The sequence below is a fragment of the Bombus vancouverensis genome, chromosome 3 (assembly GCF_051014615.1).
Source record: "Bombus vancouverensis nearcticus chromosome 3, iyBomVanc1_principal, whole genome shotgun sequence".
Lineage (NCBI taxonomy): Eukaryota > Metazoa > Arthropoda > Insecta > Hymenoptera > Apidae > Bombus > Bombus vancouverensis.
Window position 1 is genome coordinate 18078854 of NC_134913.1, and position 12522 is coordinate 18091375.

Consider the following 12522-nt stretch of genomic DNA (forward strand, 5'->3'; position numbering starts at 1 on the left):
TCGCGGCAATATACAGACCAGGAAACCAGACGCCATAGGAAATCGATCCGAAATCGATCTTGGATACAAAAGGCGCGAGCGTCACGTCGTTCGTTTGTGACGCTGCGCCATGGCAAAATTTAATATACCTGCTGGAGAGCGAGGCTCGTCCACACTCGAGCGACCTGTTCTTTTCATCAACAAATTCCAAGTAGATTTATCGTGGCTGGAAAGGGTTGGGTAGCGCGAGCAATGGATCCTGACTGGCCCATCCCTTGTGCTACCGACGGTAACCGGTGGCTAATAAGAGAGGGGAGGTTAGAAGATGACGCTGTTGGTATCTTCCGCGTGTGTCCGCGTGGACGCGCGTCCGTTCTGTCGACGAAACGAGAGGAGAGGGAGAACGAAAGCAAGCGGAGAGACGTCGGAGAGCTACCTATGGATACCTATATGCGGGTCATGGCGCATGTCAGGCCCGAGAGGGTGCGGCAGAGAGTGGTACACCTCGAGGACCAAACCGCGCCAGGGCGGATCCGTCTTTTTCTATGCTCGATCGTGTTTTCGCTTGTACTCGACCGCCGCAAATCCTCTGGACGCGAACGTTCTCTTCAGCGGTGGCCGCGTCTCGCTTCAACGTGTACCAGCTCGGCTAAATCTCGCTGTGCTCTCGTTTCCACGCTCGACACACTTTCTTTGTTGCCGGCCGCCGATCCCTGGCAATTCGGCCATCGACGATTTTCCACCTCTCGTTTCCACGCGACTCTAGTTTTTTTCTCTTCTCTTCTCTTCCGCTGCTTTCGCTCTGCAATTTCTACATACACGCGTCCAACTCTCAAACGCTTTGGCCCTTTGCAAAACAGAGAAATTTCCCTCTGTTTCGCCGATCGACTTGCCTTTTTTCTGCAACATCGTATTCCGCTTGCTTCGATCTTCTCGTCTTCGTATCGTTACGCTGAATCGCAGAGAAATCGACGACTTCTATCGAGTGTCCATCGACTTATCGAGTTTAACGTGCTACGTTTTATCTCCGACGTATGGTTCCTCGCTCAATTTCTTCAATTTCCGCTGGATTCTATAGTCATAGTCTTTTTCGGGTGAGAATGGATACGGTTAAGATACAACGTTCTGATAAGGACCGGTTCCTGGTGCATTTTCTAGCAGAAATCCTGGTGTCACAGGTACCCTCATCGGCTTATCCTTCGATTTCATCGACTACGTGGAATCGCTTAGGAAACCAGTATCGCAGGTTTCCTTCTCTTCGGTTCTTCCCCTGTTTTAATTGGCACTTCGCTTTAATTTCTTCTTTAGAGATACGTGTTATTCCTTGCTGAGTTTCTAATCGAGCTCTTCCGCCAATTGCTTTTAATTCCATCCAAGTATTCCTATAGTCAGTTCTTTTAGTTTGGATTTTGATTTTAGAACGGACAGTGAATTCCCTCCGAGTTCCGACCGAAGCTTTTGTGACTCGAATTTCGATTAGTGGCTGCTCGATTTACCACTTACAGTCCTGAGAGAAACAAAGCATCAAATCCCGGTTTATCCGCGATTCGTTGCCAGGGTCACGCGGGAAGCCGACTTGTCGAAGACGCACGGATCCGACCACCCTAATCTCGAAACGCGAGCGAAATTTTTACGTAACGTTCGCGACAAAGTTTTTAAACTTCTCTTATTTAGAGCGATTGGTTTCTTGCTTCAGCAAGACGTTGACAGTAGGAAGTTGTCTTTTACGTCATTCGCGTGATTAAAGCTGCCAAAGTTTTGCCATTATTTGCCAATCTAACAAGGAAAACATCTTTTACATTTCCATTGTCATCTACTGAAACAAACGACGAAATTTACAAAGTGCGATCGACTGTAAGGAGGGAAATGTAACGCCTGAGGGCGCCGTATCGTCAACCTCGCAAGTTCAGCTAAGAAATGTGCAATCAAAGAGCACCTCGCTTGGATATTTCTCCGAAGATCGAACAGAGTTGTATAATAGTTAATGTGGCGAATTCGCAAATGATCTTCCTCGATGAACGAACAGATCGAACAGATGAATTAATATGGTTTCTTTAAGCAGCCGGATCTCTGTGAAATCAAAGGTAAAGGAAGTTTCATTAATGTTAGAAGTTTGACCTCGTTTCCTGCTTGCAGTCGATCTTTTGTTTGATCGAAGCAATCTTCCTGACCGATGCAAATCTACAGGTATATAATCGTAGAACCTTGACTGTTTTAGAGCGAGGCAATTTGCTGGCAATTGTAGATAGAACGACGGTTGATAGCATTCAAATATTCCAGCAATATGTCAATTTCGATGGGCTGCATTATTGGGCGTGTGCAGAACTACAGCGAGACGAAAGATGGCCATTTTGTGCGATTGTTGAAATAATATACGCGTTCGAAGCGAAGACAAATAGAGGCAGCTATACGACAAAGGAATTTCTCGTAAACGAAAAATACGAGGATAAGAATTAGAAGATAAAAGTTCGAAGGATGTAACAACTGTGTTTTTGGTATCGCGAAATCAATCGAGAACGTAACAAAAAACGCTTTTTTTATTTGTACTGTATCGCGAAATAGTGGCGGGTGATGATATTTTCGAATCAATCCGAGTGACGAGAATATTAAATGGCGTTATTCGAATAAAAACGGGCTTCTGTCTATCCGATATATCCAATTTAATATTTGGACAATTCTTTTTGTTCCGCATAAAGCGCGAATATTCTGTCGGTGTTCCATCTATGGCCAGCGGAAAAAAATTTCGACTATTCAATAAAGAAACGACGTACATGAAACCGCGATATCCCCCGAATGAATCTCCAGCTTTTCAAGCGCGAAGGAAACGATTTTACGAACGAAAAGACCACTGGTGATATTAATTCGAACGAAATGCTACCGTTCGGGAAAGTATTACGCTTGTGTGTTCGAGCTTCTGGGTTAATTGCAGTTTCAAATTATCCGAAGCATTTAAGTGACTATTAAAATCTCTGAATCTAAATTTGCCGCTTAACTGTCGTTTAATCATTCGTCGAGTCCGGCAGTAAAAATAATATCCATTTCTGGAATATCGAAGCCAATGAAATTCCAGTGTCAGTTTACTCGCTAGCTTCCTTTCTATAACACAGACCAGCAGTTCAAAAACGTCATTTCCCTAAACAAATCTATGAATAATCCTAAACCTTTAGATTTCTTGCGTTTAAATCAACTCATCCTACCAAAAGAGTTTGATAATTATTTATTTATTTTTATCGCATTTTATTTATTCTAATTATTTATTTTTATTGTTTCTCTCATTCAATGAAATTTATAACAGATCTGCCAACTAGGAACTGTAACTAATTAACCTGTAATTTAATACAGCTCTCAAATATCATTTTAATTGGTCTCTGCCACGCGTATATACATATTCTATATTATAGAATTTCAGTACTTGCATTGTACACTGGAATATATTAATAATCACAAAAGAGAAATATTGAAATTAACGATAGCCATAAAGATAGCATTGATATCTCTCCATATAGCGAAAGTTATTGGTAATAATCAACATGGCTCCATTTCTAGTCGAGCCCCTTGACCCATGACACAGTAGTATCAAGGGCCAAATTTATGGCACCCTCAAGAATTTATCGCCTTTTCTTCCTAAGTTCCATGATAACAGAAAACCGAACGACTATTGCAAAAGCTCGAAGCTTCACGTTCCCTAACGATACTTTGACAACCTATTTTCCTAATGAACAGTTTGCTCGGGAGAAGAAACCTCGTTACGATCGTCTCTTTAATCATAGATCAAGCAAACCTTCACATTCTCTGACAATTCCACAAACAACCTATCTTCCTTATGAAAAAATCGCCAGAGAGAAGAAACTATCTACTTTTTCTATTAGTTTTTTCTACGGACGCAACCAAGCGAACAAACTTTAATTCTCAGACGCGTAACGACATTTATAGGTATAATTATGATATTTCGAACGCGACAGGATCGATCGAAAGTTACGCAACATATGTCGGATCGTTCGACGCATATTTATCTAAGCGTATTCGAGTTCATAGGCGGATCAGAGCTGTTGCTCGAACGAACACGTATCCTGGTCTGTGATCTCGATTTTCACGCGTTATCGTTCGCGTGAGAATGAGAGCAAAGAAACGAAGAGGATGGAAAGTTGTAACGCGAAGGTTCGATGCTTGCCTGGAAAATAGTTAGGAACCTGCTGCCGTTGACGTGAGGTTATTAAACATTGAGCGAGTTATGTAAGACGCGTGACAGCATCCTGACAGCGGACGTACTTCTCACGAGTTTCCGCATATGCATAGTAGTACTCCTGAGGTTTAGTGGAAAGTAACTAACTAGATAAAGTTTTTATACTATTTTTTCGTATTTCTGTTCCTGTGCTGCGAAACCACACACGATGCGATCAAATTGAACCTTACTTGACAATTTGAATATCTCACGACTCTAATTATCACGTTCTGGGATCAATTTTATCTCTCTGGAATTTAGCTTAGTAACTTCAACACGTGACAAATTCGTAATTATTATATGCTAAAATCAATTCTATTTCCGCAATGATACGACCAAAACAGTAGAAAAATAAATAGAAATTTATTTTTGTCGCTCATTAATTAAGTAATTAATTACAACGATTTCATTACTTTGATTATTTTTTGCCACACTTTCGTTATTTCATACTTTTAAGGGTTTCCCGGAGGTTAATTTTCCGGAGATGCGTAAATCCCTGCAATCTGCTTATACGTATAGCAAAAGAGAAGTTAATGAAAGTTCGTAGAATTGAAGTGTAAACTAAGTTTCTAATTTAATCGTTTCCAAGTATTGTAGCAATTAGTCTCATCATCGATTCGTCCCGTTATAACACCATAGATAGAGCTTGATATAGTGTTACGTAATTTATAGATTCTTTTTCCAATCGATCCAAGTCCCGTACATACGCATCACTCTTGGCTAATTGGAAGCAACTATACGTTAAATTTGATGGATATTTACTTAATCGTGACGAAGCATCGACGAAGGGACACGTCCATTCGCCCCTCGGGTTATTCGTCGTCGTATATGCCATGATGTTGAAAATTTCATACATTGTGTTAAGGATGCTTTTATCTGAAAAAACGACGTCCATTTTCGATCGTCCAATTTCGAAACAACGCACTCTCTACGACTATCTCGAACAACGGTATATTTTAATCTCTCTATTCTTAAGATTTATTCTTTCATCTACTCTTCTCTGCTCTACTCAACTTCTCATGAAGTTGAACTATTCGCCCTGGAACAATCGCAGGAATAAGATTATCTGTGCAGTAGAGTTCTAGAGAATAGTGAAACGGTATCTCTGAAATGAATATCTTACAATCGTTTAAGTTGTTTCAGGTATGTCTCACTTGGATAATAATTTCTCGATTTTCAATGCAAACAGCCTAATTAATATCAAAATTAATAGCATACTCGACATTGCAAATTAGCAATAGTTATAAATAGTATCTGAAAATTCCTTCAATTATCAGAATTTCATCTAAAATTCCATTATAATATCCTCTATCCTTTCATTTTCTATTCCCACCGAAAAAAAACTGCTTTAATCAACCTACACGTGAAACATGAAACATATTCTGCGAGCATCGTACTAGCGATAAGAAAAACGAGCGAACAAGCTAATTTTTTCAAGCTAAGGGCAAACACATCTATCATAATGTAACCTGTTTATGCAGTGTTCTCGCGGCAAGCCAGCATCCAGCGACAACGTTGAATCGTGCGGCATTTTACAGAGGTTGATCTACTTCGCAGCGGTGACACGAACCGAACGTGGCCAGTGCATATTTCCCATGGCTTGGGGAAGTTTGTGCCAGTACGCGACAAATATTGGGAGAAAAAATGAAGGAAAAATGGCAACACAGTGGTACTCGAAGCTAGAGTACAATAAAAAATGACCCAGAAAACGATAGGAAAGAAGGGTTAAGCGGAATGACTGAGCATCGTGATGTGAACAACGAACATGCACAAAGTGTATGATGAAAAAACGTATCGAGGTATGGAACAAGGTCAGTCAATTATTTTCCATCTCCGCGTACATTTGTGTCTCGAACGAGGCGTGAAATGTCGCTTTGATAATTTTTCACCCTGTATCGTGCATTCAAAAATGTTTCAACCGTTCGAAAAAATGTCAAACACAACGAAATGTTAACGTGGATTTGTTTCACAAATAGTTTGCTTTGATATTTATTGTAATGTTGAAATTATAACTGTTGGAAAAGTTTAAAGTAGAGCGTAGAGCAAATTGTTTACGTCGAATATGATCAATCTCGTAAACAGTACGCCCTGACATTTTTCATAATGGAATTCTTCGTCATATATCATGCATTTACAAACAATTTATCTACTCGAATAAATGCTAAATGGAGTGAAACGTGTACGTCATATTCATTCAGCCTTGTAAACAATTTGTCTTCATATTTTTACATCACAAGTATATTCGTTATAGACTAAAAATGTAACGTGAACGTTATTTATCGTGGTTGATCTATCCCTCCAATCTGATGCTCTGATATTTCGTAGTAAATGCTAAACTTTCTCGAAAAACGCGCTCGAGCTTTGTAGCGCTGCGCGTTCGAACGATAACACTTTATCGGGTCACGTCAAAAGGAAACGTCGATGGAAGTTTCCAGTGTTGTCTCGGCTTTCCACCTCGGTGGACAGCCCGTCGAAATTTCAGTTTTCGCCGAGTAAATAGAAGTGGAAAACACCGACGTGGCCACGGTACACGTGGAGCCTCAGTCAATACACCCCCTATGGAATGGTCGAGGCTAATAAGAACGGACTGTCTTTTACAAGCTTCTTCCGACGATCAGTTTACGGAAAATGGCAACGTTTTCGCGGTTAATTTTTTAATTTCCTTATCGATCGTCCGATGTTAAAAGAATTCTGAGTTTTCTCGCAAATAAATTCCGGACGACGAAGCAGCGACGTCCAGCGGAATCATCGTGCATGCAACATTTATGTCACGAATGCTCCGAAACGTTCGTTCATAACCATATGAATTATTCAGCTCCGTGTTTCTTTCCTGCCACTGAAGTACAATTTCCGCGCGACGCTGAGCGTCGCATAAATAAACGTGTCACCTCACCGCGTGTCTTCCAGTCTTCGTGCTTCACGATATTATTTTTGAACCGCGGATGGCCGACCAGGCAAAAAAGAATCGATGTCACGGCTCGCGTGAAGCGTCCGTACTCGTGTTCCGTCCCTTCACGCGTTTTACGAGACGGCGGCGTCTGTCAACGACCTGTTGAAGCGGGAACGTTAACTAGCTCGCGAAAAATTATTGGCCCGTCGGGATTCTTCAAAATATACGATTCAACCTCGATCCTTCGAAACGTGATAGCCTCGTGGTCCATCCCCGCGCTCCGAAGTTGCCCGCTAAATTTAAGTTTCCTGACCCGTTCTTAACGTCTTCGACCTTAACATTCGGTCCATTTAACTTCGACGTCGCGTGACTATTAACGATACCGCTATTATCGTCGTTTCTCTTACCTTCTCTGTTCCCTTAAATCCTGTGCGGCAAGATGGATCGAACCATTTGCCACATCGCGTCCTTCGTCGTTGAATCGAAACGGAATGCTTTATGGGGAGCAGAATCACGAAGAGTAGGCGAAGAAAATAGTCCCGGAACTGCCCGAATCTCGTGCTGACAACAGAGTCACGTGCACAAAGGGTAGTTAGGATGGCGTACGACAGCAGCCGAAATTCGTGAGCACTGGAGAATTGGAGCGACGAGTAGAGAGGAGCCGTGTCGTCGCGACGTGTGGACGCGCACTGCTCGAGAGACGCGGACGGCACGGTGTCTGGGCGTCGCGACGACGGCAACGAACACCACCACGACAACCACGACGTCGACGTCGGCGGGTGCTACTAGCGGTCGGTGGTCCAGGGACGTACGGCGGCTGCGCAGGCGCACCAACAATTCTTCAACTCTGCCTGTCCGATTAAATTAAAGCTAGACTTTTCTTTTCTCTTTCTTCTCCTCTGTTCTTTCCTTTTCCCTTCGTTTTCTTCCTCGGCTTGCTCTTCCATAGTTCCTTCTTTCCTGCTCGCCTGGACTTTTCTTCTTCTCTTCCTTCTCCTTCGCCTACCCTCGGTGATTTCCAAAGGTTGCTACCTTCAAACACCTCTTCTCGTCACGCGATGGAGATTACCGGTTTTGGGGTTGCTTCCGGTGACGCCGGGACAATAATCTCAGGGGAACAGTGCTTTCGACGGGGAGTAGTTACCTCGCCTCTTTCCCCGTGATCCCATTGCTTGATCTCTCGGATTTGTCCCCGCGTTAATGATAACGCGTTAATTGTAACGCGCTTTTGGCACGAGAAGAGAGAATAACGGCGAAGTAAATAAATTAGAAGGGCAATGACGAGTTGTAGAGAATATGAGGAAAGTTTCTTTTATTTACACAGATAGCCACGCATCCCGGATCAATTCCCTCGTGTTAAATCAAGAAACATCGCGTCCTGCGTCATATAGATCTGGAAATACTGTGGTAGTTGTCCAGAGAACCTTCTCAAGTATCGAATAACGTGTTGTAAATCTGTTGAACGAGTCAGTGACGTGCTATTAATTTTGAGTAACAGATTTTACTGACTAAGAAGAATGGTTCTCGTTTATTGAAAAACACTGTTGTTTTGAATTACAAGCGAATGTAAGTAGCGGAATATTGACAGTGAGGAAATTCAGAAAATTGCCTATCATTGTGTATTAAATTAAGACGATAATCTTACCTTAAATCTTATCTTAAAATGATTATCAACCTGAAAAGTATCTCTACTCCTATGCACTACACCTGAAGAAAACCAAACTTCTGCAACAACATATCTGTCCTCCATAACACCTATCCGCAATGCCTATCTTGCCAAACGCAGCGCATAAGAGAGCTTCAACGACGATATCCAATGTATCGTTCCTCGCACACTGTTCCAGCTGAAATTCACGAAGCGAAGATTTTTGCAGACGCGAAAGTCGTGCGACACATACCGGACGCTTTTGTCATAAAAATTCGACTCGGTGAACTTGGACGTCTCGACAAGCAGCTTTATCTTCGACCGCCGTTTTACCGACGTCGTTCAGGACGACTTATCGATCCCCTCCGGCAGTGATCGTGAAGAGAGTCAACTTGCAAGAGTGGTATCGCGCGATCACGTGGCCGCAGATAAAGACCATGGATGTGCCGTTGCACGTTGCATTATTCTTATGATTTCCATAAAATCCAGTCAGCACACACACACACACACACACGTGCGATGTTCAAGAAGCAATCGTGGGTTATGAAGAATTGAACCTGAATTATAGAGTACTTTTTCAAAGTAACCCATTGAGAAAATACGCCGTGTTAGACGCAGAAAGAGACACTTTGCATTCGTGAAATTTTTAGTGTTCAGCGAAGTTACGCGAATACCTCGGGAATGCACTTTGCCAAAGTGACGCAGTTTATTGCTAGCTTGAACGTGTTTTGCTTAAAAATACCATATAACGATGTATTGAGGAAATTCTCAGTTACGTGAATAAATAGTTACGTTCGGAAAGTTCTCGGTGACAAAGATTTGCAGTAGATAGTTGAAGAGGAATTCCATTTGAATATGTACTCTTTGGGAAAATCAGAAAAAGTCTTTCGTTTTTATGGCTGTTTATTCAACCCTATGAAGGGGTTGGTTTTAAAAATTTTATATGAAAGGATTAGGATAATTTGCTTCTCGGAGTAATTGTAGGAAATCGACGTAATATTTTACCGATTATTCTTGGCATTAGTTTTAATCCTTCGCTTGCCTGCGAGCGTTTTAACATGCGAAAACATCGGAGGGCAATTCTTTAATGGGAAGTTCAGCAGCTCTTTCAGAGGGAACATCTCGATCAAACTTTTTCAAGATTATCATTCAAGCCTTTTATCATGGAGAAACTTGCAGGATCGCAATTCGTCTTTGTAAACTAAATTTTCTTTAAAATGTAAGACCATTAAAGCGTCGGAATTGAGTTATGAGATCGTTAACTGACTACTTCCTTGGGGGACGTGTGCGGTAGATGTCAATTTCCTGTAAATCTCGGAGAAATATTGCCTGAAGCAACGTCGATACGAGCAACAGTGCTTTTTTAGCACGCATTTTTGTCGGTGAAGCAGCTCGTCGCGTCCAATATCGAGCTGGACTACTGTAAATCTCGTTGCAAAGTCTCGTTGTATTCTTTTCGAGTTTCATCCAGTTACTGAATTCGCGAGTCATAAACGCCGTTTCTTTTTACTTTTCTTAATAAACGTGTTTCCTAAACGAACTTTGTGCGAGAATACCAATCGAGCGTTGATCGTGATATCTCTTTAATAAACTGACACGAAACGAGAGAACCCTGCTAATATCTAGATGTGTAAATATGATTTCCAAGCTCTCCAATCGCTAGGATACGTTCCATTTGTTAATTAGATTTTTACGGTCAAAGTCGCGGACTATTTTTAACGATGACTCCGCGGCTTCGCTATCGATTTATTCGACTTTTTGCGCGTCGAATGTCGAATGTCTCTCCAGGAATAAGGTCATCCCTAAAAGAAGCTTTCGCCGGACGAGAAAAAGAACACGAGGAGGGACTGTCGAAGCGTCAAAACGTTCTGAACTCGCTTCAATGTCGTGTTTTTCTCGCCGTTTATCGAAATAGGGGGAGGACTTATGGATAAGCATCATTCGTGAACATAAGTACGACACGAGTCGTATCGAAAACATTTTACAGTAATATTCGCTTCAATTTACAACGTGCTCAGCAGCGTCTTTATCCCGCTTTTCAGCGTGAACTTTCGCTTACCTCCCATCCATAAGCGCAAACATTCGTCGTTAAAATTTATAATGGCCAATCTCCGGTATCAGTGCTTCTCGAGTAACAGAGATATTAAGATCTGGATCACAATCCTAACGAGTGGTGTGGAGAGACACTAGTTTATTCAAAATTTAGTCCACCCTGCTGAGGTAGGTACAGACGCACGATATCGTGGCGTTGTGATTTCGCAACCGGTGACGCAGGATTATATTTTTAATAATGCGATGCATGCAGACGTAAGATTATACTACTAGCAATATTATATATTACACGAAGGTGCATAATCGCGCAATATTATTATCATACAATCATAAGGATGAATTTTATAAGAGATAGTGCGTACTTAAATTTTGTAAAAGAAAAATTAGAAAAATAGATGTACTCAGTAATAACTAATTTTTAAATGTACGTAATTTGTGTTCTTTTTTTTTATTTTGAAACTATACGGTACAGATTGGTCAAAATTTCATCGCTATCTCGTCGTAGCGTTTATTTTTACAAAAATCAAGTGTTACCTTTGTAACTCTTCTTACAATTTAATTTAGGGGATTGCGAGATCTTTATAGACTGTTTCAATAACTACGTTATATTTTATCTGTTAGTACGCACTCTTGTGCCATATCGATCGTTCGCACCTGGTTTCTAACACCAAGAAATAATCTCTTCTCCAAAAGCTTTTTCAAAAACTCCGATAAATTACCATCTCTCCCCGTAAGAATCCTGGAACACCGTTCAGTTACGTGCGTAGAGGTACTCGCGTGAGAATATGCGGTTGCTTCAGCCAGGGTAATGGGATGAAATTTCCACGAAAGGTTACCCGGACAAGCTGGAAGCCTCCAATCTGGTTGGCTTCCTGCTCGCGCGACGTGCTCTCGTATCAACTCACGGATATGGATGCAATCATCTCGCTCACCACTGTCGAACAATTGGCTGTTTTATCGGGAATCAGGCGAATTTACACGAGAGATCCTTATTGCGTTGTAATTCGTAGAAAGCGATCGAATCGTCTCGGTACTTACGGAAAGCTGCTTACTCGTAAAATCCTCGTTGTGTGGCACGTGGTTTCGCGAAAGGAGGATTAAACTTAAAGGAACGCGGTCTCTAGCAAGGTAAGCGTTTAGATCTTCTCTGTGTGTAACGACGAAGGGAAGCTTTCAACTTGGGACTAACAATTTAGGGAAAGTTCCTTCCACTTTCTAATGCGGAGGCACGTGATATTAACAGGAAGAAGATCGTTAAGGAGCCGGGATCGTCCGAACTTTATGAGCTACATTCTTCATGAGCGACGAGTCCCTGTCAGAATGTTCTTTAGCCGTAAACTTAGTCAATACTCTCCCTAGTTGCTCGTCTCCGGTGCTCGTAATTTTCTTCGCGTGTTCTTGGGGAAATCGAACACCTCGTTACAGGTGACACGGAAAGTTTGCTCGTAAAACGTTTGACACTCCCGAAAGCAACGTGAACAAGTTCTTGGCTGGCTGACTTTGCGGAATTAACTTTGAACACCGCCACAGAAAGTCGCTTTTCGTAAGAGTATTCTCTCTGTTCGTGATTTATCGTTCAAACGGAAGACAACGCTTGCTTGTTACGAGAAAATCGCGAAGTACGTAAAACGTAATCGGGTTGAATTTAAACTTTGATCGAAACGTTTATACGATTCTACTTATCACAATGGTGAAGATCGATGCTAATTGGTTTGCTGCACGGAAACATTCAGC

General features: G+C 41.8%; 1 protein-coding gene across 1 annotated transcript in view; it reads right to left on the reverse strand.

The window, feature by feature from the left end:
* LOC117154126 (somatostatin receptor type 2) overlaps positions 1 to 7820 on the reverse strand; it is a 73402-nt gene extending 65582 nt beyond the window's left edge. Inside the window, exon 1 of the mRNA XM_033328822.2 lies at positions 7499 to 7820. The gene's annotated coding sequence lies outside the window, so the exon portion shown is untranslated. The remainder of the gene's footprint in view (positions 1 to 7498) is intronic.
* Positions 7821 to 12522: the final 4702 nt, after the last annotated feature.